The following is a 27,712-nucleotide window of genomic DNA, read 5'->3' as shown; positions in this document are numbered from 1 at the left end:
GGGGCTGTAATCTGGAAATAAAACTCTCACTGCCACGGGGCAGATTTTGCAGCCTTGTGCAAAATGTGTACCTTTAGCTGGCCAAGTCCAATAGTGCATTGAAAATGATGAAAGGTTTTAAAAATATTTTTATAAGACCATCTGTGCATCTACTCACTCTGCTGTGCATCCTCACAATGATCATTCAGCTCCCAGCCCCACCTATCTTTGTGGATCTGCTCCGGGGGCCATATGTATGACACCCTGGCTCTAGACTGTGTCACTATAGGGATCACAAGGGAAACAAACTAATATTTAATAAATGGGAGAGAACAAAGCTTTTATTTTCTGGCTTCTGTTACTTTCCGGGGAAACAACTGTTATTTTCTGGCTCTTTGGGATGCCAGCAGTCATAGAAATGTAGGGCTGGAAGGGACAATGAGAGGTCATCTAATCCATCCTCCTATGCTGAGGCAGGATCAAGTAAAGCTGCATCATCCCTGACAGGTGTTTGTTACCCTGTTCTTAAAAACCTCCATTGACAGGGATTCCACAACCTCCCTTGGAAGCCTATTCCAGAGCTTAGAGTTAGAACATTTTCCCTCATATCTAACCAAGGTGTGGCTCCAACCTCCTCACTGATGCTCGCGAATTAGAGTGGCTTCTCCCCTCTACCAGGGTTGGGTCCTGGATTTTTTTTTTGTGATGCCTGGTGCCTCCACCCAAGGCGACTCCTCACTGTGCCTGGGACACAAGGGGTTCTGTCCTTTTGGAGACTGAATAATGCTACTAATGGGTTAGGAGTAGAACACACAATACATAAGAAACAAAAAACCCAGCAAAAAATGACATATCCCAAAATAACAATATAATAAAAAGGGGACTTTACTAGGAGTTGAAAATAGGATCTGAGGAAGGGAAGGGGTAGGGTTCACTAATAAGCACCAAAATATCAACCAATTCCCCACCTCCTAACTCACTCAGCTCTTCCAACCCCCCAGCTCCCTCCCTGGCACCTTCCTACACAGATAGCACATTGGGGATGAGTCCGGAGACAAGTGCTGTGAATGTTGGCTGGCTTAAAGAAATGAAAGGGTCTCCTTACTGCATCTTCACCCCTGTGAGGTGAAGGTGAGGCAGGGTCTCCTCTTGGCTCCCTGGTCTGGGGTCCTATGGGGGTCTCAGCTGTCTCTCAGTAGTCGGCATTGAGTTGGATCTCTGCCACTAGACACTGGTCTCTGCAGGGCTGGAGCTGCCTGACCCATGCATTGGATCCCACAGCAGGGCAAAGATGTTCTTTGTGGAGAGGGGAGTTAATCAGGGACTCCCTGAGCTGGTCTGCTTCTTGCTCAGCTCCCAGCTCAAACAGCCCCAAACTGAAACCAAACCTGTCCCTTTGTCTCTGAATCAGTCTGTCCCTGCCCACTGAGGGGCCAAGCAGCCTGGCTTATAACTGGTCCCGCAAACTGCTTGTCCAGAGCACCCCAGACTGCTTTTTAAATCATGGTAAGCAAGATTGGGCCCTGAACTATCTACAACATAGATCATTAATAAGTTTGCTTAATTAAAACATATTTTCTTCTAGTGTAGCAGGAACACACATTTCCCCAGGAGATTTAAGAGTATGGAAAGTTTGAAGGGTAATTAACAAGCCATTTGTTAGAAGGAGACAAGGGAAAATTAGACAAAAATCAACCTTTGAAATCAAGGTACTGTTTAAAAGATCTGTAATTCACAAACTGTTGGAGGACACATTCTCTTCAAGCTTTGCAGAATTGTTTTCCTTGGCCTGCTGAGGAAGTCTGACCATCTAAAGGCCAAACCAATTTTCCAATCCAAAGTTATATAGGAAGGGTCAAAAGTAGGGCTTTCTACTGGAAGTTGCTTGCAACTGTAAAATGGAGACACTGCAGCGCCTCTGTCATAAATATAAAGGGAAATATAAAATCCCTCCTGGCCAGAGAAAAAGTCCTTTCACCTGAAAAGGGTGAAGAAGCTAGGATAACCTCGCTGGCACCTGACCAAAATGACCAATGAGGAGACAAGATACTTTCAAAAGCTGGGAGGAGGGAGAAAAACAAAGGGTCTGTGTCTGTCTGTGTGATGCTTTTGCCGGGGACAGAACAGGAATGGAGTCTTAGAATTTAGTAAGTAATCTAGCTAGATATGCATTAGATTATGATTTCTTTAAATGGCTGAGAAAATAAGCTGTGCTGAATAGAATGGATATTCCTGTCTGTGTGTCTTTTTGTAACTTAAGGTTTTGCTGAGAGGGATTCTTTTTGTTTTGAATCTAATTACCCTGTAAGGTATTTACCATCCTGATTTTACAGAGGTGATTCTTTTTTTACTGTTTCTTCTATTAAAATTCTTCTTTTCAAGAACTGAATGTTTTTTTTTCATTGTTCGTAAGATTCAAGGGTTTGATTCTGTGGTCACCTATGCAAATTGGTGAGGATTTTTACCAAACCTTCCCCAGGAAGTGGGGTACAAGGGTTGGGAGGATTTTGGGGGGAAAGACATTTCCAAACAACGCTTTCCTAATAAAATAAACCTGGATAAATGTTTGGTGGTGGTAGTGGAAGTCCAAGGGCAAAAGGTAAGATAGTTTGTACCTTGGGGAAGTTTTAACCTAAGCTGGTAAAAGTAAGCTTAGGAGGTTTTCATGCAGGTCCCCACATCTGTACCCTAGTGTTCAGAGTGGGGAAGGAATCTTGACAGCCTCTAATAAAGAAAAAGTAGCAAGGTGCAAAAAACTCATTACAGCACCAGACTCTTTTCTCTTGTTATTCTAAAATATTCCTTCTATACTAGGTCATCATAAATTTAGAATAATTAAAAAGAGAGAGAAATCGAAAGAAAAATCAATAAATAAAGGAAAGAAGAAGCAGTGAGACAGCAGTCAACATTTAGATTAATGTACAGGGCTAGAGATAATTACACCTCTAGGACTATAGCAGATATAGAAAGACCATGTTCGGGAACTCCAGTCATTAACTCTACCCTACTGCATCTCCTTTGCCTGGGACTAGATTGAGCAGATTTAAATAGAAAATAAAAGGAGACCAACTTGTTTTATTCTAAAGGACAGAGGAAGGTATCCAGAAAGGTGACCTGACTGGCATTCAGATATGATTCCCCAACAGGTTTAGAAAAAGGCCTTCAAGGATTTTTCAGTCTGCTTTCCCCTCCGCTTTATCGATTTCTTTTCTGATCCTTAGCTGGATCTAAACTTCAGAGCAGAGAAATTCTGTAACAGGCATTGTATACAAGTCCCATTAAACTTCTTTTAAAAAAACATCAGAGGGAAGTAAAGTATTTTACTATTCACTTATCAAAATGAATATAGTTCCCAAGGAAGTGAAGTGCTGTCTCAAGCTAGGCATTGGGAGAACAGCTGCTAGGCATCCTCTTAAAGTGTTAAATCAAAATTGTATGCTTTTCTAAAAAATCCACTCTGATTCCAGAAGGAATTATTTTGGGGGAGTTCTCCAGCCTGTGATATACAGGCGGTCAGAGTAGATGATCACTGTGGTCCCGTTTGCTTTATAATCTGTGACTCTGTGAATGTATTGCCAGATGACGTGCCGAAGCCTGGCTGCTTCTAGGGTTGCTCCTGGAAGGACCTGTCCATTCCTAGGGCACGTCTACTCTGGCAAAGTTACAGTGCTGGCAGTTACAGCACTGCTCAGAGAGTGCTGAAGGGAAACCGCTTTGTGTGTTCACCCTGACATCTGCCTGCTCAATAGTAGGGAGGAGAGCCAGGAGAATGGGTTCCGGGATGGCTTCAGACCTGTGTATGTCAAGGGATCATACCCAACCTTCTCCTTTGGAGTACAATGAAGTGGGTGCTGTACTTCAGCAGGGCCAAACTGCAAAGAGATCGGTGTTGACTGCAGTAGATAGTGGGAGTCCACAGTGCTGGACTGTGAGGAGGGAGGAGTGGAAAGCTGCGGGTAGAGAGTAGAGCCAGGAGGTTGATAACAGTGTGTTAGTGGTGTGCATGGGACTCATGGGAAAGAGTTTTGCGACAGACACTGCAGGGGAGGGCGGGCGCAGAGCTGCTCAGTTTGAAGAGCTAGTATCACCCGGAGCGTGTCCACTTGGCACTCCATAACGCTTAAGAGCCACTCCATGGTTTCTTTCTGGTGCACCACATTCTCCTTTCAGTCCCTCTTCTCGCTGTCTCACCACTCCTTCAATTCCTGTTTCTCGGCTGCGGAGTGCATCATAACCATGGTGAAAGTCCTCCTTAGTTTTTCTTGGCTGCTTTCTAATTCTGCGCAGCCGTTCTCCCGCTGATAACAAAGAGGGAGGCTGGCTTCCAAGGTCATCTCTGGGAAGTTTAAATGCAACATTTTACAGAAGCAGTGTTGTTTGTAACACAGACAACACTGGTTCAGTGCTTTAAAACACAGCCAGTACTCACACACCTGTCACTAACTGGCTGATCCCAGGCAAGCACACATGAGCCACAAGACCCCCAAAATGGTGAGTAGCCACAGGGGCAGTGTAAATCACTCTTTCTGGACCCTGATGTACACTGGGCATGTGGTTCTTGGGGAGAGCCAGCACTGTAATGGGGGGCCCGATAATCGTTCCTGTTACCACACTTTCCACAGGATGTGATCATTATGGAAGATATCTCGCTGCTGGGGGTGAGCAGGGAATCAAGGGAGGGTCTCCTGCAAGCCTGCAGCTTCCGCCCTGGCCCCTATGGGGCTCCCCTGTGTGCAGCAATGGTCCGTTCCCTCCCCACCCACCCCATGACAGCAAAAGTGACACAGGAAAGTTACTGTTAATGGGGCAAGAAATGAAGCAGCTCTGCCGAGGAACCTGCTGCAGTGGATAGCCGGTATCTCCACGAGAGTTTCCTGGAGATCTCTGGGGGAGATTCCCGTGAAGTGAGGGAGTCTATCAACAGCCTGTTCCGCTGCTCAGACTAGGCATGTGGTGGGAGACAAGACTGGTTTCTGCAATCCTCCTGCCCCCAACAACTCGCTTCAGCAATTCCCAAAATCAGATCCACTTACCAGGGGCCTCCTCTCCTGTTTGCGCTGTACCAAGATCCGACTGCTGTGACTGGCTAGCCTCCCCCAGGGTAGAAAAGAGCTTCTGACTGCATGCATCTCTGGCCTCCGAGTCATCCTCTGCCTCTGGGACCCTTTCCCCCTCTTCGTCCAAGATTTCCTCCTCCTGGCTTGGTCCACTCTCGACTGGCATGTGAGTCAATGAAGTATCTACAGGGGCCTTCACAGTGGAGTTGGCGTCGCCACTGAGTATCACATCCAGATCTTTGTAGAACCAGTAGCTTGTGGGCACAGTACCGGAGTGCCAGTTTGCCTCCCACGTCTTATGGTAGATGTTCCACAGCTCCTTCACTTTGCCATGTGTCCCAGTCATGGCCCCTTTCTATCATGCATCGTGAAATCTGTCCATAGGTATCATAATTTCTACGGCTGCAGCGCAGCTGGGACTGGACAGCCTCCTCTCCCCAAATGCTGATGAGGTCCAGCAGCTCGGCATTGCTCCAAGCGGGGGATCGCCTGGTGCATGGACAGGAATGGCCACCTGGAAAGATGCGCTGAGATCACTACATGCATCACCGAGCAAACAGGAAGGGCACTTTCAAATTTGCAAAGGCGTGTATGGGGTGGGGAAGACGATTGGTCACCTGAGGGCAGGATAGTAGAGTTCAAACCAATGACCAGAGAGGTGAGAACAGGTATTGTGGGACATGTCCTGGAGGCCAACTGCAGCGCTGTAATCGCCACAGTGTCTACACTGGCCCCACAGTGCTGTAGCCCCGGCACAGAAACCTGTACGCCTCTCGTCGGGGTGCTTTTTTTAGAGCGCTACAACTGTGCGGTTTCTGCACACCAAGTGGCTTGGCAGTGTGTACACCTCAGGAGTTACAGCTCAGAAAGCTGCTTTACTGTGCAGAAACTTGTCAGTGTACACAAGGCCTAGTCTTAGTTCCCTTTGTTTCAGAAGGACACTCAAACTGTTTCATATCCTGAGCTGGAGCTAATAGGATCTACCCTCTTTTGCTGTGTATGTGTGTCAGGGGAACAGCTCAGCACCTTTAGGCAGGATCCTAAAAGCTGGCAGCAGGGAAAGAGTCGGGGGAAAACTTTGCATCTCTATATAACAGGAACTAAAACCTGTTAAGTGTGTTAATCACTTGCAGGACCAAAACACAAACAGTTTCAGCAAGAGTGCCTGCTTGCTATATTTCTTATGGCCATCACCAGTTTGGGCTAGGATGGCTTGCCAGGCCCCCTATGGATATTTCCTGAGATACTCAGAACACTGTAAGGGACTAAGCCGTCTATCATTCATTCATTCATTTCAATAGAAGATCTGTAGACATCACCACACCTGCTTTGAATCAGCTCAGCTGCTGTCTTTGTGGCTTTGGGGCTGTCAAGGTTCCTTCCCCACTCTGAACTCTAGGGTACAGATGTGGGGACCTGCATGAAAACCTCCTAAGCTTACTTTGACCAGCTTAGGTTAAACTTCCCCAAGGTACAAATTATTTTACCTTTTGCCCTTGGACTTTCGCTGCCACCACCAAACGTCTAATACCGGTTACTGGGAAAGAGTTCATTTGGAAATGTCTTTCCCCCCAAAATCCTCCCAAATCTTACCCCCCCTTTCCTGGGGAAGGTTTGATAAAAATCCTCACCAATTTACACAGATGGCAGACCCAAACCCTTGGATCTTAAGAACAATGAAAAAGCATTCAGTTTCTTAAAAGAAGAATTTTAATAGAAGAAAAAGTAAAAAGAATCACCTCTGTAAAATCAGGATGGTAAATACCTTACAGGGTAATTAGATTCAAAACATAGAAAATCCTCTCAGCAAAACCTTAAGTTACAAAAAGACACAAAAACAGGAATATCCATTCCATTCAGCACAGCTTATTTTCTCAGTCATTTAAAGAAAACAGAATCTAACGCATGTCTAGCTAGATTACTTACTAAGTTCTAAGACTCCATTCCTGTTCTATCCCCAGCAAAAGCATCACACAGACAGAGAGAGAGAGGCTTTGTTTTATCCTCCCCCCAACTTTTGAAAGTATCTTGTCTCCTCATTGGTCAGTTTGGTCAGGTGCCAGCAAGGTTATCCTAGCTTCTTAACCCTTTACAGGTGAAAGGGTTTTTCCTCTGGCCAGGAGGGATTTTAAAGGTGTTTACCCTTCCTTTTATATTTATGACAGGGGCAGATACAGAGAGGTTAAGAGTGAGCCCCCCTCTCTGATCCCACTCCAGTGAGTTCAGTCTGTGCAGCTTGCCAGGTGCTATCCATTGGGTTGCTGGGCATAAAGTGGTGTGAAAAGGTGAGACTCTATCATCATCTGCAGGCAGAGGCTCTGGTAAGACAGTTAAAGTGCACCCCTCAGTGACCTGGCTCGATTAGAACATTTTGGTTTTGCCAGGTCTATGGCCCCTTGCGATGCCCTGCATTTCAGCACTCCCGTGTGCAGTGGTGCAAGCAGCACCATTGGGATCCTCACACTCCTGCTTCTGCTTTTCCCCACCCCTCCACTCACCCAATCAAGGAACGGACACATGGCCATTTGCCTCAGGTGACCAATCCCATCACTTGATGAGCAAGCGCCCAATCCTGAGTGCTCAATCTGCAGAGCCGGAACAATCAAGAGCTGCAGGGCAGCTGCAGGAACAGCTCACCAGATACTTTGGAACATCAGGCCCACATGGAAATACTAAGAGGAGAGATAAGTGTGTGTGTGGGGATAATTATTCAGTGATGAACCTCCTCCTAATGCCTTTCATCCAATTAGCCTGATGAGCCCCACAAACATTACACACTGCATACAAACTCAGTTTAAGCTGGATTAGCCAAACCTGGCTCTCCCAAAACCCACTGGGTCCTGGACCTGACTGTTTCAGTTAACACTGCGTGAGGAAGTGGGAATGTTTTTAATGTTTCATATGAATACTGTGTGTGCCTCAGTTTCCCCTATGTGTTGCACAAGTACCTAGGTCATGGGATAAGAGTGTGTGATCATTGAAGAGATCCCTAGAGGGCAGGTCTGACTGCTGTCTAGCTCCCTGAGCCCAGAAAATAGCTGGACACTGTATCCTGGCAACTGATGGCTGGGGCCCATCCTCTGCAAGGAGCCGGCCAGAAGTGTTGGAGAACAAAGTGAGACATGGAGGCCAGGTGACCCAATTTGACTGGGAAAGAAACAAAAGATGCAGGAGGGTCAACAGGGCGTGTCTGAGATTGGGCTGCTGGAAGTGAGTCAGTCTCCTGATTTGGGACTCGGGGGCGGGGGAGAGCCCAGGGATCTGGGCTCTGGATCCCCCCCACATGGACTTTGCTGAATGTTCCTGCTTCCTATGCTAACAAGCTCTGTTCTGTGCTGCATTCCCAACAACGAATAAACCTTCTGTTTTACACGCTGACTGAGAGTCTCTGCTGACTGCAAGGTTGGGGGTGCATGGCTCCTGTGGGGCATGCAAGGCTTCCCCAGGTGTCCTGTCCAAGTGGACTCACTGTGGGGAGCTCAGGGCATGAAAAAGGGGCTAAACGCTCTGAGGTCAGACTCAATGAGGCTTGCCCTGGTGAGAATGTGCACTGGGGGGGATGTCATAGTAACTGAGGGTCCTGTCTGAACCTCATTCAGAGAGCACTGAGCCTGTATGCCTGTGACAGTTGGCATTAAAGATGGGATAAATGCACTCCGTGGATGGTTGGCTGCTGAAGGCACCAGGAGCATCTTGCAGTAAGAGACTGGGAGCAGTAAGACAAAAGGAAATTAGAGGGAACAGCAAAGAAATGGCCTGTAACCATCTCCTTAAGAAGGACATTGTAGACCTGTGCAGAGAGGGAGGGGTTACGCATTTGAAAGTTCACCAAGGCACAACTGATTGTGCAGCTGGAGGAGGAGGTTCGATCTCAGGAGCAGGTTCCTTACCCAAACGGGTCTACAAGCGGGTCTGGGAGCAGCTGGAGCAGGAGCGGGCATCCCCAAGACCCATGTCTCCATCCAGCGGGGGTTTTCATGACCTGGTTCCTCGACAGTAGACCTGGTTCCAATCTCGCTAGGGTTGGAATTGGATCTGAGGATGAAGGAACTGCAGTTAGAGCAGCAAAAGCTAGAAGACCGTGAGAAACAGCAAAAGCATGAGGAAGAGCATCAGGAGGAGCGGTGGCAACATGAGCTGACGATGGCAGAGCTAAGAGGCAGAGAGACCCTGCCCTAGGAGTAAGTGGGGAGAGGCCCCAGATTGTCAGTTCCACAGGGAACCTAGATACTAAATTGCTGCCCCAGTTTAAGGAGGTGGGATATGGATGTCTACCTCATTGCCTTTGAGAAGGCTTGTAATTTGACCCTGCAGAAAGGCTCTTGTATCTAACCCCCTTACTAGGTCCCAAGGCCATAGAGGCATTCAGCCAGGTAGACGGGGTGGAACCAGGAGTCTATGAACTGTTCAGAAAAGCCCTACTGCTTAAGTTTGAACTGACCCCTTACGTTTGAACAGGAAAAGGTTTTGGGGTTTGCAAAAGACCCCAGGTGTGACCTACATGAAAGTCACCACCCTGATGGGAGAATATCTCCACAAATGGGGTAAAAGTGTTGGGGTCACCACCAAAGAGTATGTGTATGATCTGGAGTGGCTGTTTGAGATCTGCTCTCTGAATCTCAAACTGTGGTTTGTGGACAGGAAACCCAAAGACCCACAGAGTGTAGGCAGGTTGGCCAATAAGTTTATGGACAGGGGTCTGGATATGGCAACGGTCCACAAGGGGACTGGCCCTGGCATGGGTCCAAGGAAGGGGAGCCTGTGGATGCATCCCAGCAGTGGGACTCACATAAACCTGGTGTTGGAAGAGAGGATGAGGAGGGTGAACCTCCTCCAGGGGACTTCAGAGAGCTGAGATGTAATTATTGCAGGCAGGACTGGCACAAAATTGTGCAGTGCCTAAAGATCAAGAAAGTATTGGCCACAGAGACCCCCTCAAGGGGTTAACTTGGTGAAGGGAAGACAGCTTGCAATTCAGGCTTAGAGAGTGTGCTGTGTGTCTGATCTTTTGGAGGAAAACAGTCACTCAGACAGCTTCACAGGGGCGCAGAGCCCAGCATATGAGTCTGCTTGTACTCTCCTGGGCTCAGGCACTTCTGATCCCCAGTGGGAGTGGAAGGTGGTGGTTAATGGGGAGACATTCCTGGAGTGGTGAGATTCTGGGGCCAAGAGAACTCTGGTCAGACCCAGTGTGGTGCAGCCCCACCAGACTGAATGGCTGAATGGCTGTGTGACTTGGGTGAAAGTCCCAAATATGAAGCCATTCACCCAGCCTATGGCTCAGATCCCTGTGAAGACACAGGAAGGATTGGTGTGGCTGGTAGTTGGGGTCCTCCAGGACATCAGCTTTGACATTCTTTTGGGGAATGACTCAGGACCCAGGCCCTGCATCAGTAACAGCTAAGGATTCAAATTTGAATCTAGGGGACCAATCGGCTGGGACTGAAGCTGTCAATTTAAATTCAAAAGACCTGGCTGGCAGGGGGAAGAAGCTGCTAAGCTCAGGTGTCCTGCCTGTTTGCAACCAGACCCCTAGAGCTGAGTGGTATGAGGGGATGGTCCTCGCCACCCTGCACATAAGACAGGTGGCTCACTCTGGCTCTGATTCTGTGACTACAGTAGCGAGCTCGCTGCTTACCCTCACTGGGCCAGCAGGGGCGGAGCTGAGCCCGAGAGGAGCGGCAACCCCAGCTGAGTGTGGGGAAACACAGGTAAAGTAGGATGGCTGCCAACCAGGTTTACCTTGTCGAAAAGTGCAAGAGGCCCCAGGGAAGGAAGAAGCAGCTGGAAGCACACTGCTAGTAACAGATAATTTAGTCAGCGGATGGGCCTGGGGCCATCTGTTGCTAGGATCCAGAGTGTCGAGTTATTGTGGAGGCCCAGAGAGCTAGATGGCAATCACACCTGCCCTCCAGGGGTCTCTGCAATGATCACACACCCTTAGCCTACAACCTAGGTACTTGTGCAACACATAGGAGAAACTGAGGCACACACACAGTATTAATTCAAAACATTAAGAAAATTTCCACTTCGTCATATCTCTTCTCCTCTTGGAGACTGAACTGAGCAGGGTCACTTCAGCCAGTGGCCTGGGGAAGTTTGAACCCACCAAGGAATGGGGGAGATGCCGTGGCATCCATGGAAACGTTGGTAGGTTTTCACATTGCAAGAGTGTCCTGTCTGAACTTCATTCAGAGAGGTGCCAAAGCACTGAACCTGTGCATCTGTGACACACTGAGTTTCAGATAAGTGAGGGCCAGATATACCTACATATGGAAGCCAGGCAGCTAAAGCACTTTACAGAGGGACGAGTGCTTTAGTGAAATGTCTTTGTTGTGCTGGGTTCTCTGGCCTTGGAAAAGCTGGCTGGATGCCTGGCATCAAGTGATCTGGGGCACCAGCCAGCCAGCAGACTTCGCACTCTGTATTCAGGAGGGCAGACTTCAAAGTCTGCAGGGCTGGCACCTGGCATCTGAAACTACCCAGTCCCCAAAAGTCTGATTCATCGTCCCTGGAAAGGCTTAGTAGTCAGAGAGCTAGTCTACATATACAGAGGGTCGCTGAAATGCAGGCACAGTAGGGCTGCTTTTAAGAAGCATGCAGCAGTACTGCACATTAGTGTGGGAAATCCAGGTAACCACAGATAATGGTACTCAAACTGGGATTTGGCCTGGTTCCCAGGATTACCCGACTCATGCCAAAAGTGCCACAGGATATTTAATTGCCACAAGCGGTCAGGGCTTTGTTACTCATCAGCAAGATGAAATCACTAGCAGCACAGCACCCCCAGCACCACTCTGGTGCACTGGTTGAGTCCTGACGCAGAGGGAAGAGCACTGCTTCCTAACTCACGAACACCCCCACATCCCAGATGTTCTTCGACAGCGCCTGGTCCAAACACCACCCCCAGGCCCTCGGGGCTGTCTTGGCTCCTGAAGCTTTTTCTCTGTACCCCGCTGTTTCCTTACATTCATCTGCCACAGATAATAATTTAAAAATATTGAGCTGATGGTGAAATGAGACTTTAAGAGCCATTAACAAATGCTCAGATTCAATGGATCAATTATTTTAGCTCCTGTAACCTTTAAATGGGGGCTCATTAGGATCTAGATTATTAATACAAACTCATAGTGAATTCATAAAGAAGAGACAATGTCCATTCACAACTTAACAAGACCCCTACCACAGGACAAAGCCTAATGAAGCCCTGGCTAGGGGTGAAGAGCACCATGTGTTGGGTGCCAGGGTACTTTGGTAGTTATAATAATTAATAATTTGGCTGGCATTTGGTTAAAATAATTTTAGCTGGTATTTTGATGTGATCGCATGCAAGATGTTTAAAATTGGAGATGAATACACTCACAAAGCCTCTACTTGTATCTGTGGGTACCATGCTTTTCATGCTTCCAGTGTTGCCCTATTCTTGATACTAAGAGAGTGAGGGTTTTTTTAAAATAATTGTACTATCATCCTAGAGTTAAGAAGAATATTCTCCTTTAGGCAGGTTATTCCCTAATTCATCATTCTGAGGCTGCTTGTAGTTTTCTCTGAACCCTGTGGTATTGTCCACTGTCTGAAGCAGGGTATTGGATTTTATGGGCCATTGATCTGATCCAGTCATGACATTTCCTATGTTCCAACAGTGATAGATCAATGTCTCATAATATTTAGAATTCAGAATATATGTTCAAAATAACCTTAAAACACATCACACCATATTACCGAGCCTCTTACATTGCATGAAAAAGGGCCCATTTAAAAATATTTGACACGGATGCCAAACTTTCATGTGCATTAATATGTCCATGCAAGTGCTGCATTTGCATATGCAAATATGGGTATGCACACCATTGTACAGGCACAATTCTAGAGGCACTTTTGAAAAAAAAGGTGACCCGGAGACTTTACATGGATAAGCAATAGAATTTCTAATGCACGGATGCAATGTTTATGAACGGGATCATCCATTTGTCCACAGTCTGTAGAAATGTTTTTACCCTTTGATGGAATTCCTGTGTTCCCACAGCGCTGCTGCCAAGGCTTTGCATTCTGAATTATAGATACAGCAATCTGAATTTTCATGTCGGTTGATGGTGGCATGTGCACAAAAGGAAAGGAAACCCTGCCAACGCTATTGATTCAGCTCACATCCATCATCTTAAATGCTCCTTTGAGTATTAAAGCTGTTGATGCCCAAAGTTACCGTGGGGACTGTGGGCTCCTGGCAGAACTGCTCTGTCATTGGACAAGGTCCTTGGGTGTATCCACAGGGTTAGTGAGTTGCCACCAGTGAACTGCAGCATTGGCTCTTTGCCGATATGAGTCCAAGGCTCTGAAGAAGAGTAGAGCAGGGCTTGTCACCTCTGCAGCTCAACATACACATGAGCCCATAAAGGGAGGGGGTTTAGTGGGGAGTGGCAGGCCAGGGTGCCATCAGGAAACTGACAGGAGCCAGCTCTGCCTCCGCTTTGTCCAATCTGGCTTGGGCAGTGGAACGAAGGGTCTGAATGAGGTTGGAGAGCAGGCTGGGGCTCCACCCACACAAGACTGAAAAAACATTGCTGGCTTGGGAGAAGCAAGGGGGGGGGAGAGCAAAGATTGTATCAATGCAAAGAGAAAAGGTCTCCACCATGTGCAATGCAGGTTAATAACAGAGAAGTATAGTTACAGCCTAGCCAATGTTCAGGCAGCACCTGCAGCCAAGAGCCCCTTTTCCATCTGGGTCTGGCAAGGCCAGTGTGGCCTGTTCTTTCTGGTGCAGTTCTTATTCTAGTTATCCATGCATTGGCACCCTGAGATCACAGAATATCAGGGTTGGAAGGGACCTCAGGAGATCATCTAGTCCAGCCCCCTGCTCAAAGCAGGACCAATCCCCAGTTTTTGGCTCAGATCCCTAAATGGCCCCCTCAAGGATTGAACTCACAACCCTGGTATCCCTCCCCTGATCATGAGAGACAGATGCCTGTGGAGCACTTGAGCTACAGATCCCTTAGCTATGCTCTAAGAAGCTGACAGCTGGCCATTCCCTATGAAGGGCCTTAGCTTTGGAATTTCCTTCCTCCCATTAGCCTTCTGAGCAAGCTGCAAGTCCCTTTTTCTTTTGTGGCCATTTAAGAAGAGGCTGGGATCCTTTAGAATTATAGGGAGCTCAGAGGTGGGGTTATTACCATGTATTTAGCATGGTGGACCAGGTTTGTCATTATACTTTATGCACAGCTCAGTCTGTGGCTGGAGGATTCTGTTTGCACTGTATATCTTCATAACAGTAAGGAGTGCCGAGAGAAGGATACTTAAATTGTAATAACTAAATAAATTGTCAGAGATTTCCAAGCCCTGTAATTGAGATGTGGGGAAGGCACATTTATCTTAAAATATAATTGAAGCCTCGGAGAGACCAGTTTGTTTCAATGGCACTTAATTTTTTATAAAGAATGTTTTTTAATTGGTGGCTGACGTGGAAGCTCATATACTGTTGTTAAGCATGAACATGAGGTACAGGAAAGGAATGCAATTATGATTCTGCAGAGAAGACACTCATCTTTCTTACGGCAGTGTGTTTTTGCTAATATACTGCACACTGAATGCACTTGAATGTAGAGAGGATAATTCAGAAAGTTCTTTGCTTCTGTTATTAAATGAGCACCAGCATCAGTCTGCAGAGGGGCTCAAGTATGCACAAGTTTAGAAGGATAATAAATGTAAATGAAACACCTATGAAGTCTGCATGTGTCATGGCTCTTGGTGTGTTCCTTTGGTTGGGTTGATTGGAGAGTGGTGTAGGAGGCAATTGCAGGGGTGTGTGTGTATGTGTGAGTGTGTTTACATATATATTTCATTTAATGAAATGTACCTGGGGTGAAGAGTGCCAGCCTCTCTGATGAGTGAGACTGGTAGGCAGAGAGCCCCCAAGAGTGAAAGGCCCAGCTATCAAGGTGGGAGAGGAGCCAGAGTACCCAGACACCAGCTGAGTAAAGGGGACAAACGAGGAACAAATAGGGATGGGGTGCAGGTTAGAGGGTCACAATGAGGGACCCAGAGGGGGACACCAAGCTGAGAACTTCAGACATCCATCCATCAGTGGATGCTGCCCAGCAGAACTCTGCCTGGATGTGTGCACAGCCAGGGACGACAAAAAGCCCCAACCATTACAGAGACTGAGAGCCCTGGCTCCTGTAACCCGATGCGTAGCCACAGGACAAGTGCATGAGCAGTATGAGCTCCCACACAGGGTATGTCTACATCCAAAACACGCCTGAGACAGCCGGTCCCAGAGCCAGGTCAACTGACTTGGACTTGCGGGACTCGCATTACGGAGCTAAAATTAGCAAGTGCAGACAGTCCTGCTCGGGCTGGAGCCTGGGCTCTGAAACCCTGAGAGAGGTATGACATCATCCAGGGTACAAGGTGGACTGTTGAACCACTGTGTCCCTTTAATTCTCCAGCCCAGGGTACCTTTTACACTGCTATACTTGTGACAAGTAGCCTCTCCAGGCTCTGCTCACACACAGCCATCAGTATGTAAAAGCTTACCCAGCACAGTTACATGAATACTCTCCCAGCCACTCATAAACTACACATAGGTCAACACCTGCAAATCCCTCAGTCCCATCCTTGCACCCCAAGAATGTACATTTTACACAATGGGGGGCGGGGGGCGAAAGCTTGAACAGTGTAAGCTCATTAAACATTTGTCATTCCATCAAAGGATAATGAATATGCAACAGCCTTTGTTAACCTGAGTAGAGATTCCCCAGATACTTCAACCAAAAGACCACGGGTTTAGATAAACAATGATACAAGTTTATTAACGAGAAAAAGACAGATTTAAGTGATTATAAGTGATACAGGCATAAAAGGTACAATTGGTTACAAAAGAAAATAAAAGGATAAAACCACAATCTAATTCCTAAACTTTACCAAACTAAGTAAAATTTGAAGCAAACAGCTCTCACCCCACCAGATACTGCAGGCAGTTCACAGTTCTTAGTTCACAGGCTGGATTTCCTTTCAGCCTGGGACCACTCCCCTTAGTTCAGGGTCCTTCAGGTATTCATTGATATTATGAGCAGAAAGATGTAAGGTGAAGAGGAGGTAATGGAGTAGCCATTGGCTCTTAATTTATACCCTCCTCCTCTCTTTGAGGATTACAACCCCTCCACCCTGCTGGGGTGCAGAAAATTAGTCTGTGGCATACATGAGATTTGAAGCATCTTCCAGGTGAATTGTAAATCACTTGTTCACACCATCTGCATATGTGAAGGATGCCATGCAAATCTTTTGTTTACTGTCCCCCAGATGGTGAATGGTGGCTTCAGTAGCTAATGGTTTTCTAACACCTGTAATCAGTACTTTGTTGATACTGTGGGTGTTACCCAGAGTTACAACATGTTTCAGTAATAAACATAGCAAAATCTTATAACTCCACATACAGTGTTGATGCAAATGTTTTAACATGACAATGATGTTCAGCGGATTATGACTTTTCACATGATACCCCCCCCCAAGGCATACTTTGTACAAAATATGTCATAACCATATAAAAGTGGTGAATATGGGCTACAGGGTGTTATATGGGTACAGGGTGTCACATTCAGCAGCACGCCTCAACTCAAACCTGGAGCGACTATGTCAAGGGGCAGATATGCTGCCATGTAAAAAAGCAGGTGGGGCAGAGAGACAAGTGAAAGGGCCTGAGTCTTTCCCCACTGCTGAAGGGACAATACCCATCAGGAAGGGACATGTCCTCTTCACCTCACACAGTGTTTGCATCTCTACTCTGGACTGAGTGGGGAGTTCCATGTCCACATCCTGTGGAATACTGCAGCTGAGAAGTCACGAAAAGCTGCCAATTCACTTTAATAACATTCCTGAACAGCTGTACTTGCCTTCCTTAAATACTCATAGGAGTCCTAGGCTGTCTACATTATGTGCTGGGGATGTGATCCCCCTGCTCGTGTACACATCCTCACGCTGTTGCAGTGAGCGCTATCATGGGTACAAAGAGCAGTATAGTCACAGTAGCATAGCATCAGCAGTGAGGCATGGCTGAGCTGTGCCAAGTACAAACCCTCTTACAAACGGTGGGTATGTTCTTGGCATGGCTCAGCCATTCCCCCACTGCAGTTGCCCGAGCTACTGTGGCTACTTTTACTTGTGCTAGCTCTCCTCGAGCTCCCGCAAGTACGTGTACATGAACAGGGAGTTCATACCCCTCACTCGCAGGGTAGACATAGCCTTAGCTAAATGGGCTCATGCAGGACTTGGAGTATGGCTACACTGCAAAGAAAGCTCTGGGGCAGCGAGTCACAGAGCCTGGGTCTACAGCCTTGAGCTGGAGGAGTGTGTGCTATGGTGCTAAAAATAGCAGTCTAGACGTTCCTGCTCAGGCTCTGAAACCCAGTGAGGGGGGGCTCAGAGCCTGAGCAGGAACGCCTACCCAGCTATTTTTAGCACCACAGCATGAGCCCCCAGAAACCCGAGGCTGTGGACCTGAGCTCTGAGACTCGCTGCTGTGGGTTTTTTCCTCTTTTGCAGTGCAGGTGTACCTTTAGAGCCCACAGCATTCACACAGCCAGCCTGGCTTCTCTGATTTTCCTCTTAATAAAAATTTCATTTACAGAGTAGAAACAATTCTATATGTCTTACGTGACCAATTGCACACCATGAAAAAGGAAGGAAGGAAGGTTTGTTTAGTAAGACATTGAATGAGTGCTGACTCGACCGGGTCCAATTCCCAACTCAGCCACAAACTGCCTGTTTGACCTTGGGCAAGTTATTTAATCTAACCTGAGCCTAAATTCCACTACCTACCTTGCAGGGATATTTTGAGGGGCTCAGCTACTGCAGTGCAGCATAGTTTACCAAACACTCACAGCACAGAGTTCACAAACAGCAGACATATGTTCTCATAAGTGGTTTGTTGAAAATAACAAATTAGTAAAACGCAGGGTCTGTTTGGTGCTAATCTGTGAACAGGAAGAAAGGGCCCCATTTGTAGAACAAATGATCTGCTCAGAGTAGTTCACCCTGCTCTACCGCTGAGTCTACCAGCAAGGGAGATAATCAGTGGCAGCTGTGATGTTGCCTTTGTGATGTTTACACCCATCACCATCTAGGATCTGGAGGGAGACCAGCAAATCGTTGCACACAAGTCATCAGTAGTAAGACTTGCCAATATATTGTTGCTCTTCCGGCTGAACGATAGCCAAATCTGGAACCTTTGCGGGGTGGCTTCTGTTTGGATGAGAAATTAGTGGCACGGAGTCAGTTATACTCTTGGTGTAATTAGTGTATTTACAACAATGGACACAAAGTCCTGTTTCCCAGGAGAACAGTAAGCAAGTGCAGGGCCCAGGAAGCCCAAATCAGACACTCCAGGCCTTGGCCCAAGATGCAGCTGTCTCTCTGCCTCTGCTTCTTTCCAGGGTCATTCTGCAACCATTCACTCATTCTCTCACTCACCTGACAGCCATCCCCAGCATTTAGAATCTAGGAAATGCTGTTAGCGTTACACTCTCCAGCTGGCTGCCAGGGCTTTCCTCCTGGCTCCCAGCATCTCCTTTGTGTCCAGCTCTTTAGCACTACAGAAAGCCTTGGGGCTTGTCTACATGGGGAAATTGACTGTCACAGTTATTGTGGAATAAGCTGTTTTGAAATAGCTCCCTGTTACTCTTATTCTGGAATAAGTGCGTCCACACATGGAGTTATTCTGGAATAGTGGTAGTGCTTCAAATTCACACCCTACCTTACTGCGGAATAATTTCCTTGTGCAGACAAACTGCTCAGTGCTATTGGGCACAAAGGAAAATGCATTAGCACCTCTATTCACTTGAGACTGTAGCTATCTTGCAGCCAAGACCCCTGATTACTGGCCATTGGCGACTTTCAGCATAACCGCATGCCATTGTTGCACATTTATACAAAGAATCCAGCTATCCATTCATTTATCCCCATACAAATCCATCTAGCCACCTAGCTATGCTGGTTTGAAAATGGGAAAAAAATGTCATGGACTTTTAATAAATCACACACCATTTCCTTCATCAACATTCCAAAATTGGTGGAAATTTTTAGTGAAAAATCAACCTCTGAGAAAGGGTGACCAATGCTGTTGTGATGGCTAGTATCATGCCACTCATCGCTGTGGTATCTGAACCACCCAACCCCTTGGGAATAGTCCTTTCAAACCCCTGTCGGAAGGCCAGGACAGCCAGGGTATGACCTCATTCCTGTCAATGCACTGAGTTTCTCCAGTGCAGGCTAGAGATGGACAGGGATGTGATACACAGTGTGGCTGTGCCTGTGACCTGTGGTGGGATGGGCCCTAAGTCTGTGTGACAGTCCCCTGGTGTTATCCGGACTGTGATCTGCTAGGTCACTCCAATCCTTGACTCTGGGAGCTAGTCTTACCCTGCTCTGCTGTGAGAACCCCCACTCCTGGCCTTTTCATGCAGAGCCTCTGGCATGTAAGCTGCTCCTTGGACACTAGCCAATACCTCCTGTCCCAGACACAACCCTAGGAACCTCTGTCTTGCAGTGTCCAGTTCTGCCCACTGGATGCTGCAAGCTTATATGAGTTCGTCAATTTAACAAAGACATTGATATGCACCAGTTTGTTATACCAAGGGGAGCCTCTGACACACTTCAAACCAAATGCACTGCTTCAGGGAGAATAAACAAACAAGTTTATTAACTATAAAGATAGATTATAAGTAAGTCAGATTTGGTCAAATGAAATAAAAGCAAAACACATTCTAAGCTGATCTTAACACTTTCAGTGCCCTTACAAACTTAGCTGCTTCTCACCACAGGCTGGCTGGTTGCTCTTCAGCCAGGCTCTCCCCTTGATCAGTGCTTCAGTCTCTTGGTGTGTCTGTAGATGTAGGTGGAAGAGAGAGGAAGAGCACGGCAAGTGTCTCTCCCATTTATCATGTCCTTTCTTCCCTCTTGGCTTTGCACCCCCTGCGCCCGCTCCAGAGTCAGGTGAGCATTACCCCATTGCAGTCCAAAACTGTGCTTGTTTGCTTGAATAGTGTGACTGTTTGATCATGTGGGTGTTTGACTGAAAAGTGTGAATTGGGAGTGCTTTGTTCCAGGTGGGCCTCGAGTGGCTGATTACAGGGAAGGCTTTGAGCCGGGCTACCTGCTTCGAGCCAGCAGCCTTATAAAAAGGCAGCCAGTTGCAAACCGAGTGAGCAGTCAACCGAGGACAGGCAAACAGAGGGAGTTTGCCTGGGAGTTTGCCTGGGAGGATTTTGCACAGAGTGTTTCTGCCTTTCAGCCTCCTGCGAACAGTTCTTACAACATCTGAGGAGCCTCTTAGAAGGGAGAAATGGATAGTGAGCGATCAGCTGTTGTGACCTGCTCAGAATGTGTCATGTTTGTCTTTCTCCCAGAGTACAGAAGTGACTTCGTCTGTATGAAGTGCAAGCTGGTCTGCATTTTGGAAGAGAAGGTTAGAGGACTAGAGAACCAGGTATCAACCCTGCGTTGCATCAGAGAAAATGAAGATTTTCTGGATAGAAGTCAGCGTTTGGTCCTGCAGGCACAGCATGCTGAAGTATCAGAGAGTGCAGTGCAGAACAGGGAAGAGTATTTTCAGCAGGTGACCTCCAGAAGAAGAAAGAAGAGAACCCATGTACCCCCAATGCAGGTAGAGGTAAGAAACTGTTTTGAGGCTCTCTCTGAAGGTACTACTGTGGAGAAGGATTTGGAAGAGCCCTCTGAGAGAAGGTATCAGAAAGAGACGCCATCGGCTGGAAACCTTGGGATGCATTGTCCTAGGGAATGGGGGTTCCATGACCAACATTCCCAAGAGGAGGAGATGGGTGGTGGTGGTTGGGGACTCCCTCCTAAGGGGGACGGAGTCATCCATCTGCCGACCAGACAGGGCGACTCTTAGCAGAAACTGTAGTTCAGATCTTACATCCACAGCAAATGGATTTTGGCCCTTCAAGAAGTGTGCTGCTTGCCTGGAGCTAGAATCCAGGATGTGACTGAGTGTTTGCTGAGACTGATCAAGACCTCGGACCGCTACCCCTTCCTACTCCTCCACGTGGGCACCAATGATACTACCAAGAATGACCTTGAATGGATCACTGCAGACTACATGGCTCTGGGAAGAAGGATAAAGGAGTTTGAGGCACAAGTCGTGTTCTCGTCCATCTTCTCTGTTGAAGGAAAAGGCCCAGGTAGGGACCGCCAAATTGTGGAGGTGAATGCGTGGTTATGCAGGTGGTGTCGGAGAGAAGGCTTTTGACTTTTCAACCATGGGATGTTATTCCAGAAAGAAGGATTGCTAGGGAGAGATGGGATCCACCTAACGAAGAGAGGGAAGAGCATCTTCACAGGCAGGCTTGCTAACCTAGTGAGGAGGTCTTTAAACTAGGTTCCCTGGGGGATGGTGACCTAAGCCCCAAGGTAAGTGGGGGAGTGGGAGGAAACACAAGGAGCAGCGTACAAGACAGAAAGACTCCTGATTCATACTGAGAAAGTAGGGCAATTGGCTAGTTATCTTAGGTGCCTGTACACGAACTCAAGAAGCCTAGGAAGAATTGGAAGTCCTGGCACAGTCATAGAATCATAGAATATCAGGGTTGGAAGGGACCTCAGGAGGTCATCTAGTCCAACCCCCTGCTCAAAGCAGGACCAATCCCCAATTAAATCATCCCAGCCAGGGCTTTGTCAAGCCTGACCTTAAAAACTTCTAAGGAAGGAGATTCTACCACCTCCCTTGGTAACGCATTCCAGTGTTTCACCACCCTCCTAGTGAAAAAGTTTTTCCTAATATCCAAAACTTGACACAGTACTCCAGATGAGGTCTCACCAATGTCGAATAGAGGGGAACGATCACGTCCCTCGATCTGCTTGCTATGCCCCTACTTATACATCCCAAAATGCCATTGGCCTTCTTGGCAACAAGGGCACACTGCTGACTCATATCCAGCTTCTCGTCCACTGTCACCCCTAGGTCCTTTTCCGCAGAACTGCTGCCTAGCCATTCGGTCCCTAGTCTGGAACTATGTCCCTAGCCATTTTGTCAAGCCTGACCTTAAAAACTTCTAAGGAAGGAGATTCTACCACCTCCCTAGTAACACATTCTAGTGTTTCACCACCCTCCTAGTGAAAAAGTTTTTCCTAATATCCAACCTAAACCTCCCCCACTGCAACTTGAGACCATTGCTTCTTGTTTTGTCATCTGCGACCACTGAGAATAGTCTAGAACCATCCTGTCTGGAACCACCTCTCAGGAAGTTGAAAGCAGCTATCAAATCCTCCCTCATTCTTCTCTTGTGCAGACTAAACAATCCCAGTTCCCTCAGCCTCTCCTCATAAGTCTTGTGTTCCAGACCCCTAATCATTTTTGTTGCCCTTCGCTGGACTCTCTCCAATTTATCCACATCCTTCTTGTAGTGTGGGGCCCAAAACTGGACATAGTACTCCAGATGAGGCCTCACCAATGTAGAATAGAGGGGAATGATCACGTCCCTCGATCTGCTCGCTATGCCCCTACTTATACATCCCAAAATGTATTGGCCTTCTTGGCAACAAGGGCACACTGCTGACTCATATCCAGCTTCTTGTCCACTGTCACCCCTAGGTCCTTTTCCGCAGAACTGCTGCCTAGCCATTCGGTCCCTAGTCCAGTCAAGGAACTATGATGTGATTGCAATAACAGAAACTTGGTTGGGCAGGTCACATGACTGGAGAACTGTCATGGATGGGTATAAACTGTTCAGAAGGACAGGTACAGGAGGAAAGGTGGAGGAGTTGCATTGTATGTAAGAGAGTGGTATGATTGCTCAGAGCTCCAGTTTGAAACTGGATAAAAGCCTGTTGAGAGTTTTTGGGTTAAGTTTAGAGGCGAGAACAACAAGGGTGATGACACAGTGGGTGTGTACTATAGATCACCGGATAAGAAGGATGAGGTAGACAAGGCTTTCTTCGTACAACTAACTGAAGTATCCAGATCACAGGCCCTGGTTCTCATGGGGGACTTCAATCACCCTGACATCTACTGGGAGAGCAATACTGCAATGCACACACAATCCAGGAAGTTTTTGGAGAGTGTCGAGGACAACTTCCTGGTGCAAGCGCTGGAGAAACCGACTAGGGGCTTTGCTCCTCTTGACCTGCTGCTTACAAACAGGGAAGAATTAGTAGGGGAAGTAGAAGTGGGTGGCAACTTGTGCAGCAGTGATCATGAGATGGTCGAGTTCAGGATCCTGAAAGGAAGAAAGAAGAGCAGCAGAATACAGACCCTGGACTTCAGAAAAGCAGATTTAGACTCCCTTAGGGAACAGATGGGCAGGGTTCCCTGGGAGGCTAATATGAGGGGGCAAGGAGTCCAGGAGAGCTGGCTGTATTTTAAAGAAGCCTTATTGGGGGCGCAGGAACAAACCATCCCAATGTGCAGAAATAATAGTAAATATGGCAGGTGACCAACTTGCTTTAACAGTGAAATCTTCAGGGAGCTTAAACTAAAAAAGGAAGCTTACAAGAAGTGGAAATTTGGACAGATTACTAGGGAGGAGTATAAAAATATAGCTAGAGCTTGCAGGGGTGTAATCAGGAAGGCCAAGGCACAGTTGGAGTTGCAGTGAGCAAGGGATGTGAAGGGTAACAAGAAGGGTTTCTTCAGGTATGTTAGCAACAAGAAGAAGGTCAGGGAAAGTGTGGGCCCCTTACTGAATGGGGGAGGCAACCTAGTGACAGAGGATGTGGAAAAAGCTGAAGTACTAAATGCTTTTTTTGCCTTGGTCTTCACAGACAAGGTCAGCTCCCAGACTGCTGCACTGGGCAACACAGTGTGGGGAGGAGGTGAGCAGCCCTCGGTGGTGAAAGAATGGTTTAAGGACTATAGAGAAAAGCTGGACATGCACAAGTCCATGGGTCCAGATCTAATGCATCCAAGGGTGCTGAGGGAGTTGGCTAATGTGGTTGCAGAGCCATTAGCCATTATCTTTGAAAACTCATGTTGATCTGGGGAGGTCCCGGACGACTGGAAAAAGGCAAATATAGTGTCCATATTTAAAAAAAGGGAAAAAAGAGAATCCGGGGAACTACAGACTGGTCAGCTTCACTTCAGTCCCCGGCAAAATCATGGAGCAGGTCCTCAAGGAATCCATTTTGAAGCAGTTGGAGGAGAGGAAGGTGATCAGGAATAGTCAGCATTGATTCAACAAGGGCAAGTCATGCCTGACCAACCTGATTGCCTTCTATGATGGGATAACTGGCTCTGTGGATAAGGAGAAAGCAGTGGATGTGATATATCTTGACTTTAGCAAAGCTTTTGATACGGTCTCCCACAGTATTCTTGCCAACAAGTTAAAAAAGTATGGGCTGGATGAATGGACTATAAGGTGTATAGAAAGCTAGCTAGTTTGTCGGGCTCAAAGGATAGTGACCTACGGCCTGATGTCTAGTTGTCAGCCGGTATCAAGCGGAGTGCCCCAGGGGTCGGTCCTGTGGCCGGTTTTGTTCAACATCTTTATTAATAATCTGGATGATGGGATTAATTACACCCTCAGAAAGTTCACAGATGACACTAAGCTGCGGGGAGAGGTAGATATGCTCTAGAGATAGGGTCCAGAGTGACCTAGACAAATTGGAGGATTGGGCCAAAAGAAATCTGGTGAGGTTCAACAAGGACAAGTGCAGAGTTCTGCATTTATGAAGGAAGAATCCCATGCACCACTACAGGCTGGGGACCGAATGGCTAAGCAGCATTTCTGCAGAAAAGGACCTGGGGTTACAGTGGATGAGAAGCTGGATATGAGTCAAGAGTGTGCCCTTGTTGCCAAGAAGGCCAATGGCATATTGATACCAGTCAGCTCTGAGTTTTTGGGGAACCAGAGCGCAGTATCTAGCCTGGCTGACTCATATAAGACACCCCCCGCACCAGTTTCTGCTTTAACCAAAACTGATCAGAGAAAAGGCTTGCAGAGAGCAGTGAAGGGCGTTGGGAGACACACCTAGACCCCGCCTGACAAGGGTGACAAGATTAAGACATCTCCATTAGCATACAGAATGAAGAACAGAGACAACTCCCCTAGCCTCATCTGCATGAAAGATGGGACAGGGATTAGCATAAAGAATGAAGAACAGAAAACCACACTGCACTCTGGGACCAGAAAAGCAGGGATGCACTGCATCATGGGAATCTCTGTTCCAGATGTTAATGAACCTACGCCTGCACACACCCAGCTCAGCAATTATCAGACCAATTCTAGTAATAAATCTTTGAAGCAGCCTAGTTGCATTGTGAGCTCCCTGGAAGAAAACACCACCCATAGCCAAGAGTGATCAGCTCCTGTTGCCTAGCCTAAAGAAAACCCTTAAGTCATCGGTTTACCCATAAACAAATCTAGTGTTCTCCCTTGAACCATTGTATTTTCTCTCCAAAAACCCCTACCTATGCCCAAGTAAGTGTTCTGATGCATGGATCCAAACTCCGCATCAGTTCCACTGGGACTCCATCTCCTGACTGATCGTGCTGGGGGCTCTGCCTGTCTCCAGCACTCAGGAACCTGAGCTATCACCATCACCTGGGAACCCCGACCAGTTCACGCTTCAGGGAGTGGGTGAGATCCCTTTCTCTCTCTCTCCCTCCCGCTCTCTCCTCTCTCTCTGTTTTCTTCTCTACCTCAGGTATTAACCTTTAATAATGTTATGTTGGTTTAGGCTCTCCTTGTGTAGTTATCACTGTTATTCAATAAATAACTTTTATGGTTAAGCTGGTTGCTTCTCTCTCTCTCTGAACTTTATTCTTTTGTGTTTTTAGCTTCCCCCATTTACTCTGCAGCAATGCTTCTTTTACCTAAGCTAAAGATCCCTGTAGTGCCCCAAAATACTGTGGGATTTGCTCATCAAGTGGGTTACTACCAGTACAATTGTGATGTGAAAGTGGGATAGGGACGTGTTAAACCTGTAGCACATAAGGGAGCGGGGATTGGGGTGGCACCTGAAAGTGCTGCTCAGCCCAGCCTATTGAGATGAGGGGCACATAAGGGTGACAGCTTGAAGGTGCTGCTTAAACCAGCCCATTGAGTACAGGGACATATAAGGAGATCAGCTTGAGAGTGCTGATTGACCCGGTCCGCTCAGACTTGCTCTGTTGTGTGTGTGTGTGTGTGTGTGTGTGTGTGTGTGTGTGAATGTTCATCTAGTCCTAGGGCTGGAGGAATCCAGTCCTGGGGAACCTAGGTCCTGCAGGATAGCTCCATTGGGAAGGGACTTGCAGAAGGAAGAAGTAGAGCTCCATATGAACACAACAGTGACATAAGCAGTACATTAATAGAATTACAGAACACCCTGCCCCCTGAAGAGTAACCCTAATAAATGAGCATACCACAAAGTAACAGGCACGTCTGGTAACAATATTGGGCTGTATTAGTAGGAGCATTGCTAGCAGATTGAGGGAAGTGATTATTCCCCTCTATTCGGCACTGGTGAGGCCACGGAGTACTGTGTCCAGTTTTGGGCCCCCCGCTTCAGAAGGGATGTGGACAAATTGGAGAGAGTCCAGCGGAGGGCAACAAATATGATTGGGGGCTGGGGCACAAGACTTATGAGGAGAAGCTGAGGGATCTGGGCTTGTTTAGTCTGCAGAAGAATAGAGTGAGGGGGAATTTGATAGCAGCCTTCAACTACCTGAAGGAGGGTTCCAAAGAGGATGGAGCTAGGCTGTTCTCAGTGGCGGCAGATGACAGAACAAAAAGCAATGGTCTCAAGTTGCAGTGGGGGAGGTCTAGGTTGGATATTAGGAAACACTATTTCAATAGGAGGGTGGTGAAGCACTGGAATGGGTTACCTAGGGAGGTGGTGAAATCTCCATCCTCAGTGGTTTTTAAGGCCCAGCTTGACAAAGTCTTGGCTGGGATGATTTAGTTGGTGTTGTTCTTGCTTTAAGCAGGAATTGGACTAGATGACCTCCTGAGGTCTCTTCCAACCCTAATATTCTACGATTCTATGATTCTATGACCAAAGGGGGCGGGGTGTGACTCATTCAGAGTCTTTTGGTGTTGCCCAGACCAGCATCCTTTGTTCCTGTGAGGCTGGGCTGGGTTTGTCCCATACATGCTCTGATGAGGTGTGAACTGCCTCTCTGTTCTTGGAGAGTTTTTGACTGGGCTTGCTTTAAGCCACGAGGATACATTTTCCATCTCATAAGTATATAAATGAAATTATTAGTTGTGGGATCAGGTTCTCAATTCCATGGCTGTCTGTCTAGGCACGTATCCCAGGGCCATCAGGGTGGGGTCCCAGCACTATTTCTTTCTAGATGTTACTGTGTGATACCAGAGACAATAACTCAGCAGATGCGCAATTATCAATACCAAGCATCCAAAAAAGCATGTCAGACCCCCAAAAGCATGAGACTGGCTTAAAAATTATGACAGGTTTCAGAGTAGCAAAAACTTGTTAGTTTGTATTCGCAAAAAGAAAAGGAGGACTTGTGGCACCTTAGAGACTAACAAATTTATTTGAGTTTCTGGTTTCTGAGTCATTGGTCATCACATGTTCAAAATTCTCTCTGCAAGTATTATTATTGTCTCCTTCACCATGACAATCCCCTGCTCTTACCCCTCCCCATTCCTCCCTTTAATAAATAGCAATCTTTATTAATTGGCTCAATGCAGGCGAAATTCTCTGGCCTGTACTATACAGGAAGTCAG

The sequence above is a fragment of the Lepidochelys kempii genome, chromosome 8, assembly GCF_965140265.1.
Source record: "Lepidochelys kempii isolate rLepKem1 chromosome 8, rLepKem1.hap2, whole genome shotgun sequence".
Lineage (NCBI taxonomy): Eukaryota > Metazoa > Chordata > Testudines > Cheloniidae > Lepidochelys > Lepidochelys kempii.
Note: the sequence above shows the minus strand (reverse complement) of the source record.